Consider the following 21,650-nt stretch of genomic DNA (forward strand, 5'->3'; position numbering starts at 1 on the left):
AAATCAAATGAATAAAGGCAAATAGTAAATGTATTTTTTTCAGATCATGATGCAATAAAAATTACATGCAATAAAAGGACAGAATGAAATAAACCAAAAGTTAATAGGGAATTAAATTATCTAATTCTAAAGAATGAGTGAGTGAAATAGCAATTAATAGGCACAATCAATAATTTCATCCAAGAGACTCACAATAATGAGATAACATAGCAAAATTTGTGGGATGGAGCCAAAACAGTTATTAGAGGAAGTTTTATATTGCTAGATGCTTACTTACATAAAATACAGAATGAGAAGGTCAATTAATTGGGCTCTCAAGTAAAAAAAAAAAAAAGCTAGAAAAATAATAAATTAAAAACTCCCAATTAAATACCAAATTTGAAATTCTGTTAATAGTAGGGGAGATTAATAAAATTGAAAGGAAGAAAACTATTGAATTAATAAATAAAACTAAGAACTGGTTTTATGCAAAAAAACAAAATTGATAAACTTTAATGAATTTTATTAGAAAATTGAAAGAAGAAAATCAAATTGTTCTCAAAAATGAAAAAGTGAACTTTTCACCAATGGAGAGGAAATTAGAATATTAATTAGGAGTTATTTTGAGTAACTATATGCCAATAAATTTGATATTCTAAGTGAAATAGAGGAATACCTACAAAGATATAAATGGCCCAGATTAAGAGAAGAGGAAATAAATTACTTAAATAGCCTCATTTTAGAAAAAAAAAATAAATAGAAAAAGCTATTAATCAGCTCCCAAAGGAAAAAAAAATCTCCAGGGCCAGATAGATTTACAAGTGAATTCTACCAAATATTTAAAGAGCAATTTATTCCAAATCTATGTACACTATTTGAAAAAAATAGGGAAAGAAGGAATCCTACTAAATTCCTTTTATGACACAGATACTGATACTGAAACCAGCTACAGTCAAAACAGGGAAAGAAAATTGTAGAACAATACATATTGATGAAAAAAATCTTAAATAAAATTTTAGCAAAAAGATTACAGAGGATAATCTCCAAAATTATACACCATGATCAAGTAGGATTCATACCAGGAATGCAGGGGGTTTCAATAATGGGGAAACTATTAGCATAATTGTCTATATCAATAACTAAATTAACAAAAATCATATGATCACCTCAATAAATGCAGAAAAAAGCATTTCACAAAACCCAACACCCATTCCTATTAAAAAAAAAACAAAAAAACAAAACAAAACAAAAAAACCCTCTGTAGAGTATAGCAATAAATGGAGTCGTCCTTAAAATAACCAGTAGCCTCTATTTAAAATCATCAGCAAGGATTGTATGTAATGGGGACAAAATTGAACCATTCCAAAAGATCAAAGGTGAAATAAGGTTACCCGCTATCCCATTACTATTTAATATTGTATTAAAATTTTTCACTTTGGCAATGAGAAAGAAAAAGAGATTAAAAGAATTAAAATAGGTAATGAGGAAATCAAATTATCACTCTTTGCAGATGATATGATGGTATATACTTAAAGAATCCTAGAGAATCAATTAAAAAACAAAAAACAATTCACAACTTTAGTGAACTTGCAAGATACAAAGTCAGTGTCACAAAAAGCATCAGCATTTTTATATATTTCCAACAAAATCCAGCAATAAGAGATAAAAAGACAAATTCTATTAAAAATGAATGTTGATAAAATAAAATATTTGGGAGCCTATCTCCCAAGGAAAAATCTGTAACTATATGAATAGAACTACAGAATACTTTCCTCAAAATTAAATGCAGATCAAATCACTTTGAAAAGTATCAAGAGCTCATGGGAGGACAAGCAAGTATAATAAAAATGACAATACTACCTAAATCAATTTATTATTTAATGCCATACCAATCAAGTTCCCAAGAAATTATTTTACAGACCTAAAAAAAATAATACAATGTTCATCTGGTAGAACAAAAGGTTAAGAATTTCAAGGGAATTCATGAAATATGTAAATGAAGGTGTCCTAGCTGTGCCAGACCTAAAATTATATTATAAACCAGAGGTCATCAAAACTATTTAGTACTGTCTAAGAAACAAATTAGTTGATCAGTGGAGTAAGTTACATTCATAGGGAAAAAATAGTCAATAAAATTAGCAATCTAGTGTTTGACAAATCCAAAGATCCCAGTTTTGGGGATAAGAACTCACTATGTGGGGAAGATCCAAGATGGCAGAGATGACAAACATTTCTCTATGACCTTCTTTACAACCCTCACAATAATAACAAAATTCAACCTCTCAATTAGCTCTGGACAGGCAGAACCCACAAATATTGGGAGTGCAACAAATTATCAGCAGAAGATAATTTGAAAGAATGCCAAAAAAGTTCTATTTCAATTGGAAACAGGAGGGAGGGAGGCAGGGCAACCAGTACAAATGCCAGCACAGACAGCTCAGAGTTCTGGAGAATTTACCAAAGGAAACAGACCAGAAAAGGTATGTTTCAATCAGAAACAGGAGAGCAGCAGCAAAGCACAAACAACTGACCACAAATGCCAGCATAGATAGAGAAGAGCCCTGGGGCAGAGCAGTCTCGGTGTGACAGTGCAACTTCTGCAGGACAGAGAGTTGGTGGGAGGAAGTGGATCAGAGAAGTTTAATCAGATGCAGGAGAGAGACAGCAAGACCTGGGCAGCTGATGACAAATGTCAGCACAGATAGCTCAGAGTCCTGGAGCATTGCAGTCTCAGAGTGGCTGAGCATACTCCAATCACAAGCACCAGGGCAGACAGCATAGATCCCTGGGGAACTGTTGAAGACTCCACGTGGTAGAGCCAGCACAAAGAGTGAATCAGCACTGACCCAGAGCAGCTGCAGTTGCTTGAAAAATCTCTCCTGACCTAATGGCCGACCTTAACTTAACTTTTAAAAAATGACTAAAAAAGTAAACATGACTCTAACAATTGACAGCTTTTATGGGAAAAGAGAACAACAGATTTCAAAGCTGGAGAGAATAAAGGAAGATTGTCTCCAGATAAAGGTCCAAAGGTGGAATAACCTGGTCCCCATCACACAAGGCTCTTCTAGAAGAACTTAAAAAGAATCTTAAAAGAGAAGTAGAAGAAAAACAAGAAAAGGAAATGAAAGCCTTGCAAGAGAGTTTGGAAAAGGCAACACAAAATAAACATAAGTGAAATGGAAAAAGCATCTAACTCATTAAAAGATAGATTTGATAAACTTGAAAAAGAAAGCAACTCCCCAGAAAAACAGAATTTGTGAAACAGAAAAAGAAAATAATTTCTTAAAAAACAAAATTTGTGAAATGGAAAAAAAATTCCTTAACAATTTGTGAAATGGGGAAAAAATTCTATAGAACAGAACAACTCATTCAAAAATTCAATTGGTAAATGGTCACAGGATATGAACAGACAATTTTTGGTTGACAACATTGAAACTATTTCTACCCATATAAAAAGATGTTCCAAATCATTGTTGATCAGAGAAATTCAAATTGAGACAACTCTGAGATACTACTACACACCTGTCAGACTGGCTAAAATGACAGGAAAAGATAATGATGAATGTTGGAGGGGATGCTGGAAAACTGGGACACCAATGCATTGTTTGTGGAGTTGTGAACAGATTTCTGGAGGACAATTTGGAACAATACTCAAAAAGTTATCAAACTGTGTTGATCCAGCAGTGTTACTCCTGGGCTTATATCCCAAAGAGATATTAAAAAAAGAAAAGGGACCCATGTGTGCTAAAATGTTTGTGGCAGTCCTTTTCATAGTGACTAGAAACTGGAAATTAAAGGGATGCCCATCAATTGGAGAAGGGCTGAATAAATTGTGCTATATGAATGTTATGGAATATTGTTTTTTCTATAAGAAATGACCAGTAGGATAAATACAGGGATGCTTGGAGAGACATGCATGAACTGATGCTAAGCAGAACCAGGAGATCATTATACAGTTCAACAACAGTACTATATGAGGTTCAATTCTGATGGACATGGTTCTCTTCATCAATGAGAGGATCCAAATCAATTTGACTTGATCTGTAATGAACAGAACCAGCTATACCCAGAGAAAGGACACTGGGAAATAAGCATAGACCACAGCATAACATTCCCACTCTTTCTGTTATTGTTTGCATTTTTGTTTTTTTCATCTCAGGTTATTTTTACCTTCTTTCTAAATCCGATCTTCCTTGTGCAACAAGAAAACTGTATAATATGGAAACATATATTGTATTTAACATATGCTTTAACATATTTAACATGTATGGGACTACCTGTCATCTAGGGGAGGGGATGTAGGAAAGGTAGGAAAAAGTTGAAAAAGAAGTTCTTGCAAGGATCAGTGAGGAAAATTGCCCATGCATATGTTTTGTATATAAAAAAACATAATAAAAAATAAAAATACAAAAATGCAAAAATTCAATTGGACAAACACAAAAAGAAGTTAAAAAGTAAATGAAGAAAATCACACACTGAAATTCAGAATTGAACAAATGGAAATGAATGACTCAATAAGGCAACAAGATTCAGTCAAGCAAAAAAAAAAAAAAAAAGGAAAAAATTTAAAAAAATGTAAATTACCTAATGGGGGAAAGCATCCAATCTGAAAAATAGATCTAGGAGAGACAATCTAAGGATTATTGGACTCCTTAAAAACATGATGAAAAAAAGAGTCTAAACATTATTTTTCAGGAAATCATCAAAGAGAACTCCCCAGATATCATGGAAACAGATGACAAATGTCTAAAATAGACATTGAAAAAATTCATCAATCACCTATAGAAAAAGATCCCAAAATTAAAATTCCAAGACATATTGTGGCTAAATTCCAGAACTATCAGACCAAGGTAAAAAATACTATAAGCAGCCAGGAAAAAAAATTCAAATTCTGAGGAGCCACTAAAAAAAGATCACTCAGGATCTAGCAGCTTCTACATTAAAGGATCAGAGGGGCTGGAATCTGATATTCCAAAAGGCAAAGGAACTTGGTATGCAGCCAAGAATAACTTACCCAGCCAAACTAAGCATTTACTTCCAAGGAAGAAAATGGACATTCAAGAGGTAAATTCCATTTAATTCTGATCAAAAAACAAAACAAAACAAAAAAACCAGAGCTAAACAAAAAGTTTGAACTCCAAATATTGGACTCAAGAGAAGCATAAAAAGGTAAAAAAGAACTCTTGAAAATAGTAGTTCTGTTATGAGTATAAAGAGTACATGTATAATTTGGTTTACTATTATAATATAAAAAAGGATTCAGAGGTAGAAGGGAAATTTTACCAGATAAAGGGAAAACTGGAGGTACTACATCTCACAAAGAGACAAAGGAATCTTATTATATCTAAAGGAAAGAAGGGAGAGGGATGATCACAGTGTAAATCTTACTCTCATCAGAATTGGTTCAAAGAGAAAATATTAGAAATATTTAGTTTACAGAGAAACTTCTCCCACCTCACTGAAAAGTGGGAAAGGAAAAGATAAAAGGGAAGGGGGCAAATAAATAGAAGGGAATACAGAAATTGAAAGGAAAAGTTTAAGGAAAGGGGAAGGACTCTAAGGGGGAGGGAGGGAACCTAAAGAGAGGACTGTGTGAGGCAAGTTGTGATCATAACTTTAATACTGGGGAGGGAATAAGGGGGAAATGAAAGAGAAAAGCATAATCTGGGGTTGACAAGATGGCAGGATATACAGAATTAATAATCTTAACCATAAATATGAATGGAGTAAACTCTCCCATAGAGCAGAGGAGGATTGCAGACTGGATTAAAAGCTGGAATTCCACAAAATGTTGTTTAAAAGAAACACACTTGAAGCTGGGCAATACATATAAAGTAAAGATAGAAGATTGGAGCAGAATCTACTATGCTTCAATTGAAGTCTAAAAAGCAGGGGCTTCTGGCCAAGATGGCGGAGAGGAGGCACACAGCTATGTAAGCTCCACGTTTTCTCTCAGAATTCATTTCATGACACCCTCTGAATTAATACTTGACTGAAAAAAAAACCGACAAATAATTACCAAGAGAAGATATTCTTTAAATTCGCCAGGAAAGGTCTGTTTTTTCTCAAGAGTGGGGACGGTTTTAGATTGGGTGCAGGCTGAGAGCAGGCAGTGGCAATGAGAGCACAGGAAGCAGCTCACAGCTGAGCAGACAGGAGAGGGGTGGGGTGTGATCTCAGCCGTCTCTACGGGGAGAGCTTTGCTACAGGATTGGATACTTTGCCCTGGCAGCAAGTCAGTAGCCCAGCAGAGAAGCTAAAAACAGCAGGGGTGAAGAATACAACCCCAAACAGCTGGAGTCTCTCGGGCCCTGGCCATCCCTCCCCCACAGTGTCTCAGCACCCTCTCAGAGTCTGAGTGCAGGTGCAGCACAGCCATTGCTGTCCTGTTAGGGCCTTGCTGCTGCCCTCTACAGTCTGTAGAGGAAGCTCAGTAACACAACCCAGCCCCTCTCCCCAAAAAAGCAGATTCCATTTTGTTTTGTTTTTTTCTTTTTTTCATTGCTAGTTTGTCTTTGATTCTTTGCTGACAAAATGAGCAAAAAATTGAAAAGGACCTTAACCACTGACAGCTTCTATATGGATAGAGAGCCGACTCTAAAGCCTGAGGAGACTAAAAGCAGACTATCTTTAGGTGAATCCCCAAAGGAGAAGATCATCTGTTCCTCAGCACAGATGAATCTCATAGAAGAAATTAAAAAGGCTCTCACAAGAGAGCTAGAAGAAAAATGGGAAACGGAGAGGGAGACTAGGGAAGAGAGTCTGGAGAAAACATCCCACTCATTTAAAGACAGAGTGGATAAAGAAATCAAATCCTTGAAAAATAGGATTAGTGAACTGGAAACAGAAAATAGTTCTCTAAAAAATAAAATTGGAGAAATGAAAATAAATTCCATAGAACAAAACAATTCAATTGGACAATTAGAAAAAGATATTAAAAAAGTGAGTGAAGACTTCATTGAAAATTAGAATCTAACAAATGGCATTGAATGACTCGAAGAGACAACAAGAATCAGTCAAGCAAAACAAAAAACAAAAAACAAACAAACAAAAAAAAAAAAAACCAAACAAATAAAATGTGAAATACCGTCTTGGGAAAACAACAGACCTGGAAAATACATCTAGGAGAGACAATCTGAGAATTCTTGGACTCCCATACAAATATGATGAAAAAAAGAGCCTGATCACTATTTTCCAGGAAATTATCAAAGTGAACTGCCCAGAAGTCATAAAAGCAGAGGATAAAATAGACATTGAAAGAATTCATCGATCACCTACTGAAAGGGATCCTAAAATCAAAACACCAAGAAATATAGTAGCCAAATTCCAGAACCCTCAGATAAATGAAAAAATACTGCAAGCAGCTAGAAAAACCCAATTCAAATATAGAGGAGCCACAATAAGGATCACCCAGGATCTAGCAGCATCCACATTAAAAGATCGAAGGGCATGGAATATGATATTCCAAAAGGCTAAGGAACTTGGTATGCAACCAAAAATAACTTACCCAGCCACAATGAGCATCATTTTCCAGGGAAGAAGATGGTCATTCAACGAAATAAGTGAATTTCATTTATTTTTGATGAAAAAACCAGAACTTAAAAAAAAAAAAGTTTGATCTACAAATATAAAACTCAAGAGAAACCTAAAAAGGTAAAAAGAAATCTTGGGAAGTATATTTCTCCTATAAAGATGTATAAAAAATGCATGTATACCTTGTTCTAGAAACTGGAGGTGGAAAGGACATTGTACCAGAAAAAGGATAAAGTGGAGGTACTACATCTCACGAAGAGGCAAAGGAAACCTATTATATCTGAGAGAAAGAATGGAGGGGGATGAATATAGTGGGTATCTTACTGCCATCAGATTTGGCTTTAAGAGAAAAAATTTAGACATATTCAATTTATGGTGAAACTTCTTCCACCTCATTGAAAAGAGAAAAGGGAAAAGTGAAAAGGGAAGGAATAAGCTAAGTGGAAGGGAATACAGAAACTGTGAGGGAAAAGAGTAAGTTAGGGGGAGGAACTCCAAGGCGGGAGAAGGGATACTAAAAAGGGAGGGCTGTGAGAAGCAAGTGGTGCTCACAAGTTTAATACTGGGAAAGGGGGTAAGGGAGAAAGAAGGAAGAAAAACATAAACAGGGGTTAACAAGATGGCAAGTAATACAGAATTGGTCATTTTAACCATAAATGTGAACGGGGTAAACTCCCCCATAACGAGGAAGTGGTTAGCAGAATGGATTAAACACCAGAATCCTACAATATGTTGTTTACCGAAAACACACCTGAAGCAGGGAGATACATGCAGAGCAAAGGGAAAAGGTTGGAGCAGAATCTACTATGTTTCAGGTGAAGTCAAAAAAGCAGGGGTAGCCATTCTGATCTCAGATCAAGCAAAAGAAAAAATTGATCTAATTAAAAGAGATAAGGAAGGGCACTATATCTTGCTAAAGGGTAGTATAGATAATGAAGCAATATCAAGTGGTGTAGCATCTAAATTCTTAAAAGAGAAATTAAGAGAGCTATAAGAAAAAATAGACAGCAAAACTATAATAGTGGGAGATCTCAACCTTGCACTCTCAGAATTAGATAAATCAAACCACAAAATAAATAAGAAAGAAGTCAAATAGGTAAATAGAATACTAGACAAGTTAGATATGATAGATCTCTGAAGAAAACAAAATGGAGACAGAAAGGAGTACACTTTCTTTTCAGCAGTTCATGGAACCTATACAAAAATTGACCATATATTAGGACATAAAAACTTCAAACTCAAATGCAGTAAGGCAGTAATAGTAAATATATCCTTTTCAGACCATAATGCAATGAAAATTACATTCAACAAAAAGCCAGGGGAAAATAGACCAAAAAATAGTTGGAAACTAAATAATCTCATACTAAAGAATGATTGGATGAAACAGCAAATCATAGACATAATTAACAACTTCACCCAAGAAAATGACAATAATGAGATATCATACCAAAATGTGTGGGATGCAGCCAAAGTGGTAACAAGGGGAAATTTCATATCACTAGAGGGCTACTTGCATGAAATAGAGAAAGAGAAGGTCAATGAATTGGACTTGCAACTAAAAATGCTAGGAAAGGAATAAATTAAAAACCCCTGTCAAACATAAATTTGAAATTCTAAAAATAAAAAAAGAGATCAATAAAATTGAAAGCAAAAAAAAAAAAACTATTTAATTAATTAATAAAAATTAAGAGTTGGTTCTATGAAAAAAACAACAAAATAGACAAACCCTTAGTAAATCTGATTAAAAAAAGGAAAGAGGAAAATCAAATTGTTAGTCTTAAAAATAAAAAAGGAGAACTCACCACTAACACAGAGTAAATTAGAGCAATAATTAGGAGTTACTTCACCCAACTTTATGCCGATAAATTCGACAACTTAAATGAAATGGAAGAATACCTTCAATACCAAAATAAAGTGAAAATATGATTTGTGCATAAATGATGGTACCATAACCAAACTAGGAAAACCCAGCATAATTTATGCATTATATCTCTAGAGATGGGAGGAATTTATGTCTAAATAAGAACTAAAGAACATTATGATATACAAAATGGGCAACTTTGATAACATTAAATTTAAAAGTTTTTGCACAAAAGATTAAAAGGGAAGTACAAAACTGGAAAAACATCTTTACAGTCACTTTTCTTGATAAGAACCTCATATGTAAAATATAAAAAGAACTGTGTCAGATTTATCACAATGTGTCATTTCCCAATTTGTAAATTTTCAAACGATATGAACAAACAATTTTCACATAATGAAATTAAAGCAATCTATAATTATATAAAAATGCTCAAAATCACTATTGATTAGAGAAATTCAAATTAAAACAAATCTGAGGTACCATCTCATACCTTTCAGATTGACTTAAATGAATGGAAAAGATAAAGATAAATGTAGGGACTATTGGAAAATTGGTACACTAATGCATTGTTGGCAGAGTTGTGAAACAATCCAACCATATTAGAAAGCAATTTGGAACTGTGCCTAAAGGGCTATAAAACTGTCCATACCCTTTGACCTAGCAGTGTTATTACTGGGTCTATAGCCCAAGGAAATCATAAATGAAGGAAAATGACCTACTTGTGCAAAAATGTTTGTAACAGTTCTTTTTCTGGTGACAATTAATTGGAGAAACAATAGATGCCCATCAGTTTGGGAATGGCTGAAGAAGTTGTGGCATATGAAGATAATAAAATAGTATTTTTCTATATAAAATGATGAACAAGCTGATTTTAGAAAGGCCTGGAAAGAATTATCCAAAATGATTCTCAGCCAAACAAGCAGAACCAGGAATAAAATTTTACACAATAACTACAATATTGTATGATAATCAATTATGAAAGACTTGGTTCTTGCCTGTGGTTCAGTGATCCAAAGGAATCCAAAACAGAATATGCTATCTGCCTTCAGTACAAGAACTAAGGCATTTTAATGTAAATTAACACAAGCTATGTTCCTTTTTTATTTCTGTTTTTTATCTTTCCCATGGTTTTTCCCTTTTGGTCTGATTTTCCCCTTCCAACGTGATTCACAAAGCAATGTGTAGTAAAATAAACAAATCTACTAGAATAAATAAATAAGTAATAGAAGAGCTGTACACACAAAATGTAACCAAATTGTAATGATATTTCTCTCACAACTTCATCAAAAATAAAATGAGTTCAATGTGGAATATTTTTTTTTCAAATTATGCAGCCATTTGCCCTTATTTTTTCTTTCTCTATGTCTTCAGAAATTCAATTCTCAAAGATCACGATGTCTCCCAGAATGTTTTCTCTTGAAAAAAGAAAAAAAAAGGCTCATAATTTTCTTCCCCAAAACCTTTGAAATATTTTCCCATATATCCAAAGTGAACAATAAACTTAACTTTCTTCTCTTTCATGAAATTTTGAAACTTGAAACAGCATTTCTACAAGTCACAGTTTTCTCACAAGTTCTGAGAAATTTTGGAATCCTTCAAAAGAGAAAGAGTTCCAGTATATATTAGGAAATTTGAGTTATAATAATGTCAGACATCTTCCTGAGATTTGTGATCCTCATTAAATTCATCATTTTATTCATGCAGTCTGTCCAATACTTTGATAATAATATAATGGGTTTCTTTTTTAAAAAAAATATTGCTACTCATTGATATTATTCATGATATTTTTATTTCTTTTTTGGATTTTCTCTGATACAACCTTAATAGAAAAAAAAAGTTTTTTTTTACTACTTAATTTGTCTATTTTAGTAATTCAGAATAAGTTATACCTTTTAGATCCATGTTCCATTAAAAATAAAAAAAAAATTAAATCTTTGATCTAAATCTATTATCTGGGATCAGATTAAGAAAAGTCCTTCCATTCTTATCGTGTTCTTAATGTTTTGAGCATAAATAATCTACATGATAAAGTAGATAAAGGACTAGTTATAAGGTCAGGAAAATATGGGTTCTAGTCCTCCCTGAAACACATATTAGTAATGTGACCACAGTGAAGTAACTAAACTCTTACTAGGTTGGACAGATTTCTAATGCTATAAAAAGTAGGAAAGGTAGGTTTTGATACTTAGTTGTAAGAGCCAAATTTCTTTCTATTTTTCCATGGTTCCATTTGGAATCAAGCATTTATATGTACATTATCAATTGATTATTTATGATATCTAAATAAGAAGACTATCCTCTGGTAAATGTGACATGCTTCACATTGACATGCTTAGTAGCATAGTGATAAAAATTTATATTGACAGTGTAATTTGTGACAAGCACTGAGTCAAAAAACTTTTCCTATCTATTAATTCTGACTTTAAAAGAGAATGGCCTTTACTTGTCCTCACACATGTTTTTTATTTTTTATCTTTATTTTGCTACAATGGACTTTATTCAATCAGTACTATTGTTTCTTTTTCAAAGATGTCAGTTAAACAAGTCAGCTTGTAAGGGTAGAGTGAAAGAATTTTCATTTCTTAACATTATTTTATGTCATTTCTAACATCAGGCAAAACTCTCTGTATGACTTCCCCATACTTTTTGACATTCACCTTCAATGACTAAAACAAAAGCTACTTAAACATTTACATAAGGACATTTTCTTTGACTCTTGCTCTTACTTTTCCTTTCCAACTTTGAAAAAAAGTTGTGGAACAGTTTTTAGTATTAGCTCTGTCCCACTGTCTTAGCTGAATACAGCAATAGCTAGTTGAATTCTAGAGCATAGTTCAAATACTCATAGATTCTCATAATTAACTTTTTTCAAATTCAACAAATACTGAATAGTAAAGCTCATTGTTTCACCAGTTTCTAAAACTTGGGTATTATGTCATTACATTATATAGCTCACTCATATATTATTTTCCGTCAATATGATAGAAAGGAACACACTGGTTTGGCTAAGGAAAAAAATAATGAAATATTTTATGCTTTATATTATTTTTGAATTCTATACTTTCTTCCTTCTTTTCTTATAGTTTACCTCCTTGGAATTCTCCAAAATAGATGAAAACAAGACAACACAGTGTGGTCAGAAGTCTATTAGACTCTAGGAATATAACTTAAAACCTTAATAGGGAAACAAGTGGCACAGACACTTATTATTTGATTGTTAATAGGCAGATCACTCAATTACTCTAATTGTAAGTTTCCTTGTCACTAAGATCTAACAGCCAGGATAAAAAATAAAAATGAAATAACCCTAACTTCAAGGATCATATGTCCTAATAACAGCAGCAACAAAAGGAAAATGCTTTAAAAATCCTTCAAGAGCTATCAGAGAATGCTTTACATTTGATCAGTGATTACTCATCTATGGTCACACACATGTATATGAGAATACAAATACACACATCCAATGTTGGAAGGAACTTCAGTGGTTTTGTACTTTAGTTTGTACATGAAATAAAAACCTCTACAGTATTTTTGAAATTTCATCATTTAGTCTCTCCTTGAAGACTTCCAAATAAGAGGAGCTTGCTGCTTCATGATATAGTTCATTTTACTGTTGAAAAACTTTTTTTTTTAATGTCCATAGGACTTCCTTTGGAAAAATGTATGGCCTTCCTTATGGTACAAAAACTAGAGAATTAATGTTTTGCTTTGTTTTTCCCCACAACCAAGTGATTGAGTGAGTGGTGACATATAACTAATGAAGCTATTCCTATGACTGTTTTGCCATTTGCCTCATTTATAATCTGATCAACTGACTTCAAAAGCATATTCTCTTAACAAAGAAATTATTTTTCTGTGACATTGAGCATTTCATTTTGTTCATTGTTAACATATACATAGTAAAATCTGTTTTATCATTATTTATCTATTTTTCTCTTTCCAGTACACATAGATAAGATCTATTTACCGTTTCTCTATATCTCTCTTCCTCACTTGTTACATTTATCTCTACGTTATTTCATTTCTACTTACATTATCGCTTGTCATTTTCTACAACTTGCACATACCTTATAATTCTCTAAAATATTTTTGTGTTTACTTCATTTGTACATTTTAGACTTCCTTAACTTTGTGTTCTGAGTAAGCAATCTCACTACATGGTTAAGGAGAGGAAACAATATTATGAGTCTTTTCAAAATTGATTCCCTTTTTAAGCCATCTTAATATGTTTTTTTCTATATTTCTTTAATATTTGCATGTTTGAAAAGAATAGAAAAATAGTCTAAAGACTTTGAGGTTTTGGACACAATGTTCTAGATAAACAGTAGATATTGTTGTGCCTCACTAAAATAAAATTAGCTTATATTGTGAAGAGACACATGCCAAACTTTTTACCTATTTGGAGGTTTATTGAAGTGATATAATTTAGTAATATTAAAATTCCTTTATATTTACTACTTTATTATTTTAATATTATGTCAAAATTGATTTTTGCACATTTGTATTATATGCTACTTCAAGTCAAAAGACTGTTAATAGGGGCAACCTGTATTTTTATCCATTTCACTTAAATTATCAGATTAATTGGCATATAGTTGGTCAAAATAGCTTCTAATTTTTGCTTTAATTTCATTTTCATTGGTGGTACATTTAATCTTTTCATTTTTTGATGCTGGCAATTTGATTTTCTTCTTCCATTTTTCTAATCAAATTAACTAAATGTTTATATATTTTGTTGTGTTTTTCATAAAACCAACTCTTAGGTGTGTTTATTAATTCAATAGTTTTCTTACTTTGAATTTTATTAATCTCTTCTTTTATTTTCAGAATTTTAAATCTGGCATTTAATTGAGGGTTTTTAATTTTTTCTAGTTTGTTTTAGTTGTATGCCCAATTCATCAGTCTTCTCTTTCTCTATTTTATTCAAGTAAGTATCTAAACATATAAAATTTCCCCCAAGAGGCTGCATTCCATAAATTTTGGTATGTTTTCTCATCTTTGTCATTCTTTTAGATGGCTTTATCTATTGTGCCTATGATTTGTTTTTCCAACAATTGTTTAAAGATTAGACTATTTAGTTTCCAATTGATTTTTGTTCTATTTTCCCTTGATGCTTTATTATATGTAATTTTATTGCAACATAATCTGAAAAAAAAAGATACATTTACTGTTTCCTCCTTTCTGTATTTGATATTGAGGTTTTTATACCCCAATACACGGTCAATTTTGTTTAATTTCCAGATACCACTGAGAAAAAAGTATATTCTTTTCTCCTAGTTCAATTTTTTTTCAAATTATATCATACCTAACTTTTCTAAAATTGTATTTACCTCCTTAACTTTTTTTCTTGTTTATTTCATGGTTTGATTTATTGGGTTCTGATAAAGTGAGGTTGAGATCCCCCAATAGTATAGTTCTACTGTCTATTTCTTTTTGCAGCTCTCAAATCTTCTCTGGGAGTTTGGATGATATACCACTTGATTAGCATATATGTTTAGTATTGATATTACTTAGTTATCTATGGTGCCCTTTAGCAGAATGTAGTTTCCTTACTTATCTCTATTAATTAAATCTATTTTTGCTTTTGCTTGATCTGAGATCAAGATGCTACTCATCTTTTTTTTTTTAACTTCAGGTTAAGCATGATAGATGCTTTTCCAGACTTTTACTGTTATTTTGCATGTATCTCTCTGCTTCAATTGTGTTTCTTGTAAACAACATTTTATAGGATGCTGGTTTTTAACCCACTGTGATGCACTTCCATTTTATGATAGACTTCATTCTATTTACATTCACAATTAAACTAACTAACTTTATTTCCCACAACCCTATTTTCCCCAGCTTATTATTTTATCTTTCCCCTCATCCTTTGCCTCCTCACAAGTGCTTTGCTTTTGACCACCATCTTCCTCAATCTGCCCTTTACCTTTTCAGCTCCCACCTCTTTTGTATCCCTTTCCCTTCTACTTTTATTCTTCCTTCTATTAGCCTCCTTCTTTCCTTTCCCGCTTTTCTTTCCTATTTCCCTATAGAATGAGACAAGTTTCTATATCAAACTAAATATTATGATATTTCCTCTTTGAGCATAATCCAATGAGATGAAGGTTCAAACAATGTTCATCCACTTTCCTTCTTTCCCTCAACAGCAATAGATCTTTTCTGTTTCTTCATGTGATATACATTACTCCATTTTACCTCTCCTTTACTCTTCTTCAAGTAAAATTCCTTTTCCACCATTAGTTTTTTTGCATCATTACAATAAATCAAATCATACTAATAACTTTAAGTATACTCTTAGCAAAGATACAGCTCTCGAGAGTTAAACATATCATCTTCCTATATAAGCATGTAAAAATTTTAACCTTTAAATACATAATTTTTTGTTTCTCTTTTTACATTTTTATGCTATTGTTGAGTTCCATATTTGAAAATAAAATATTCTGTTTAGCTTTGTTCATTTCATTGAGAATAATTCATTGAATGTCCTCTTTTCCCCTTAAATATAATGCTTAGTTTTGCTTTATACTTGAGTCACAGCTGTAGTCTAACTCCATTGCCTTATAGAATACTATAATGCAGGACTATCAGTCCATTAAATTGGAATCTGCTGGATACTGGGTAATTCTGAGTGTATCTCCTCAATATTTGAATTATTACTTTGAGACTGCTTGCAATATTTTCTCCTTTATCTGATAGTTCTGGCATTTATCTATAATAGATCATTTTGGGATTTCTTTCAGAGTGTGCTTGGTAGATTCATCCAATAGCTATTTTAGCCTCTGTTTCTAGGACACCAGGTTACTGTTTCCTTGATGATTTCTTGAAAGAAAATAAGCAAAACAAACAAGAAAAAAAATTAGAAAAGAACCTGACCATAAAAGCTATTGTGGTGATAAAGCTCAAAATACCAACTCAGACAAGGGCAAAATCTTCAAAGCAGAAATCTCAAGGAGTGATACGAATTGATCTCAATCTCAAAGAGGTTGGAAGATTGTTACAAAACTCCAGAACTGCAATCTCAAGGAAAAATACTACAAAGTTCCAGAAAAAAAATCCAAATATCAAGAAGCTACAATCAGGATTTCCCAGGATTTGACAGCATCAGCAAGAAAGGATAAGAAGGCGTGGGATATTTTATTAAATAAAGCAAAAAACTTAGAGTTTTAAACAAGAATTAACTATCCAGTAAGACTGAGCATTATTTTTCTGGGAAGAGAATAGATCTTCAATGAAGTAAGTGGTTTTCAATCATTTCTATTAAAAAAAATAAAGAACAGAAAATTTTATCTACAAACATGGGTTTCTAGGGAAGCATAGAAAAGAAAACAGGGGAAAATGTATATTATTTAAAGGTTAAACTGTTTATATCTCTAGATGTGAAAATGATATCTGTAACTCTTGAGAACTTTATCTCTTACTTTGGCAGATAGAGGTGAGCATCACATGGACCAAGGGAAGGATAATGGAAAATTAGTTCATATGAAGAGGTGCAAAATGTCTACTACAATCTACGGAAAGAAATGGGAGGGGGGGGCGGGTGTTGTCTGAAGCCTCATCACTTTTGGCTTAAAGAGAGAATAACATTTTTTTAGATAAATGACTATTTTCCATCAGTTGTTTTCTTTTCTTTTTTAATCCAAAAGTAACGTGGTTCATAGACCAATTATTTTCTAAGATATGAGGTCTCACTTTAACATTTCTCTTTTTATCAACTGAATTTAATTTTTAATTATAGCTTTTTATTTACAGGATATATGCATGGGTAATTTTTCAGCATTGACAGCTACAAAATATTTTGTTCCAACTTTTCCCCTACTTCCCCTCACCCCCTTCTCCAGATGGTAGGTTGACCAATACATGTTAAATATGTTAAAGTATAAGGTAAATACCATATATGTATACATGTCCATACAGTTATTTTGCTGTACAAAAAGAATCAGACTTTGAAATAGTGTATAATTAGCCATTGAAGGAAGTCAAAAATGCAGGTGGACAAAAACAGAGGGATTGGGAATTCTATGTAGCGCTTCATAGTCATCTCCCAGAGTTCTTTTGCTAGATGTAGCTGGTTCAATTCATTACTGCTCTATTGGAACTGATTTGGTTCATCTCATTTTTGAAGAGGGCCAGGTCCCTCAGAATTGATCATCACATAGTATTGTTGGTGAAGTATATAATGATCTCCTGGTCCTGCTCATTTCACTTGGAATCAGTTCATGTAAGTCTCTCCAGTTCTTTTTGAAATCATCCTGCTGGTCATTTCTTACAGAAAAATAATATTCCATAACATTCATATACCACAATTTATTCAGCCATTCTCCAATTGATGGGCATCCACTCAGTTTTCAGTTTCTGGCCACGACAAAAAGGGCTGCCACGAACATTCTTGCACATACAGGTCCCTGTCCTTTCTTTAAAATCTCTTTGGGATATAAGCCAAGTAGTAACACTGCTGGATCAAAGGATATGCACAGTTTGATAATTTTTTGAGCATATTTTGAACAAAGTGCTCTCCAGAATGGCTGGATGTATTCACAATTCCATCAACAATGTATCAGTATCCCTGTTTTCCCACATCCCATCCAACATTCATCATTATCTTTCCCTGTCATTGTAGCCAATCTGACAGATGTGTAGTGGTATCTTAGAGTTGTTTTAATTTTCATTTCTCTGATTATTAATGACTTGGAGCATCTTTTCATGTGGCTAGAAATAGTTTCAATTTCTTCATCTGAGAATTATCTGTTCATAACCTTTGACCATTTGTCAATTGGAGAATGACTTGTTTTCTTATAAATTAAAATCAATTCTCTTTATATTTTGGAAATGAGGCTTTTATCAGAACCTTTGACTGTAAAAAATGTTTTCCCAATTTATTGCTTCCCTTCTAATCTTGTCTGCATTAGGTTTGTTCATACAAAAACTTTTCAATTCAAGAATATCAATGTAATTAATGAAAAAAATTAAAAATGATAAATAAGAATAATAAAGAGACAGTGCCCTAGCCATTCTAGACATAAAATTATATTATAAAGTGGCAGTCATCAAAACATTTTGTGCAAGATGAGAAATAGAGCAATTTCAGTGGAATAGGTTAGGTAGACAAGACACAATAGTCAATGCCTATAGTACCTAGTATTTGATAAACCCAAAGACTCTTAACATCTGGGATAAAAATACACTATTGGACAAAACAATATTGGAAATAAGTATGGTAGAAATTAGGTATACATCAGTATCTCACACTGTGTACCAAGAGAAGGTTGAAATGGCTTTATGATTAAGACATAAAATGCAATGTAATAAACAATTTTGGATAGCAAGGGATAATTTACCTATCAGATCTTTTAAGAAGGGGGAAAGGGATAAATTTATTATCAAACCAAAGTAGTAGATATTATAAAATGCCCAATGGATAATTTTGATTACATTAAATTAAAAAGATTTGGCACAAACAAAACAAATACAGCAAAGAATGGGAGGAAAACAGAACATTGGGAAACAATTTTTAAAATTAATGTTTCTGTTAGAGAGAGGTCCCTTTCTAAGATATATAGAGAACTGAGTCAAATTTGTAAAAAAAACAGGTCATTCGAATGTTAGAGGGAATATAGGAAAACTAGGACACTAATACATTATTGGTGGAACTGTGAATAGATACAACCATTCTGGAGAGCAATTTGGAACTATGCTCAAAAAGTTATAAAATTGTGCATACCCTTTGATCCAGCAGTGGATTTATATCCCAAAGAGATCTTAAAGGGAGGAAAGGAATCCACATGTACAAAAAGGTTTGTGGCAGCCCTTTTTGTAGAGGCAAGAAACTGGAAACTCAATTGATGCCTATCAATTGGAGAATGGGTGAATAAATTATGGTATATGTATGTTATGGAATATTATTGTTCTGTAAGAAACGACTAGCAGGATGATTTCAGAGAGTCCTGCATAGACCTACAAAACTGATGCTATGTAAAATGAACAGAACTAGGGCATCATTAGACATGGAAACAGCAAGATTATATGATGATCAATTTTAAGATGGATGTGGCTTTCTTAAACAATGTGATGATTCCAACCAGTTCCAATTGTTCAGTGATGAAGAGAACCATCTTCACACACAGATGGGACTGTGGGAACTGAATGTGTTTCACAACATAGCATTTTCACTCTTTTTATTGTTGCTTGCTTGTATTTTATTTTGCTTGTTTTTTATTGATTTTCTTTGAATTTTCTGCGCAGCACAATCATTGTATAAATATGTATGCATAAATTAGATTTAACATATATTTCTACTATGTGTAACATATATTGGACTACTTTCCATCTAGGGGAAGACATGGGGGAAGTAGGGAAAATTGGCATAACAGCTTTTGCAAGGGCTGATGTTGAAGAATTGTCCATGCATATGTTTTGAAAAATAAAAAGCCTTAATTTAAAAAAAAAAAAAGAATAAAGGTCATTTTTCAATTGGTAAATCATCAGATGATATTAAGAGACAATTCACAGATTAAAAAATTAAAACCATATATAGTCATGTAAAAATTGCTCTAAGTCACTCTTGATTAAAGAAATGTAAATTAAAACAGTTGAAGTACCGCCTCATACCTTTAAGAGTTGCTAAGATTACAGGAAAAGAATAGTGGTAAATGTTGGAGAGGATGTGGAAAAAGCAGGACACTAATACATTGTTGGTGGAATTGTGAACTGATCCAGCCATACTGGAGAGCAAGCTGGAACTATGTTCAAAGGGTTATCAAAGTGTGCACACCCTTTGATTTAGCAGTGCCACTACTAGTTCTGTATCTCAAAGAAATCATAAAAGAGAGAAAAGAATCTATAAGTGCAAAAATGTTTATAGAAACTCCTTTTGTGTTGTTAAGGAATTTGTTTGGATGTCCATCAGCTGGAAAATGGCTAAACAAGTTATGGTATAAGAATGTAATGGGATATTATTATTTTATAAAAAATTATAAGCAGGTTGATTTTAGAAAAGCCTAGAGAAATGATACTCAGTGAAGTGAGCAGAACTAGCAACAGTGACATTATCTGATGATCAACTATAATAGACTTGGTTCTTTTCAGTAACACAGTGATCTAAGAGAATTCCAGTAGACTTTGGATGGAAAATGCCATCAATATTCTGAGAAAGAATTATGCTGACTGAATGTACATTGAAGTATATTGTTTTAATCTTTTTTTTTTGTTTTGTTTTTATTATGTTTTTTTATAGTCTTATTTTTCTTTCCCACCATGGATCATATTGAAATATATTTAAATTGGTGTATATTAAAAATAAGTATAGTACAATGTCAATATCTGAACAATCTCTTACATTTTAGACTCAGTCCAGTGTCATTGTTTGGAACAATGCTTTGGCATGTTGTTGTTGGCATGTTGGAAAAGCATACAATGTAGTATTCTTTACATTAAATTATACGCGCAAATATATCCATTTAATTATATATATGTATGTATATATATAAAATTAAACACTACAAGATTTTTAAAGTGTTTTAAAATGAGGAGAAGGAGAAGAAGGGAAGAAAGGGAAGGAGAAGAAGAAGAAAAGAGAAAGAGAGAGTGGGAGAGAGGGAAAAAGAGAAAAGGGGAGAGAGAGAAAGAGAAAGAGAAATATTTTTCACAAGGTCACAGTCTGAGACAGAATTAGAACACAATTTTTTTCTGATTTAAATCCTATACCATACTTTATCAATTCACTGATTAGAAGCAGAAAACAAATTTAAATCTTGTCTCTAATGCTCAGTATATGTATAACTTAGGGCAAGGCACTTATGGTCACTGAATCTCAGATTTGAGATATATATTTGATTGGATTAGAAAATCTCTGTGAGCCATTCCAATTGTATCCAAAGTTATATGATCTAAGGTACAAGTTTTATTCTGAGACTTGGATTAAAAACAAGATGTAGAAGGGGAATTTGTAAATCTTCTCTAAATTGTTTGTTAGGGAAGTAAGCAAACAAAGATGTTTCCTGGGAAATGGGCATAAAGTGCCAAACTTTCAACCATGTCTTATAAAAAGAAAAAGCTGTAGCCAATAGTATTCTCAGCTGACTAATCAGTAGTTCCAAAATTGAAGAACTATCACAGTTAATCATGTCTTTAACCTAAAAACCTGTAGGCAGTCTTGGCCAAATGTCCTTAATTACAGGTTCCATCTTCATCTCACTGTTTTTGAGGTGGGGGAATGGAACTGTGCCTTTTTTCTCATTTAAAACATTTTCCCAAAAAAGCACTTATATCTTTTTGT

The sequence above is a fragment of the Sarcophilus harrisii genome, chromosome 4 (assembly GCF_902635505.1).
Source record: "Sarcophilus harrisii chromosome 4, mSarHar1.11, whole genome shotgun sequence".
In the NCBI taxonomy this organism is placed as follows: domain Eukaryota; kingdom Metazoa; phylum Chordata; class Mammalia; order Dasyuromorphia; family Dasyuridae; genus Sarcophilus; species Sarcophilus harrisii.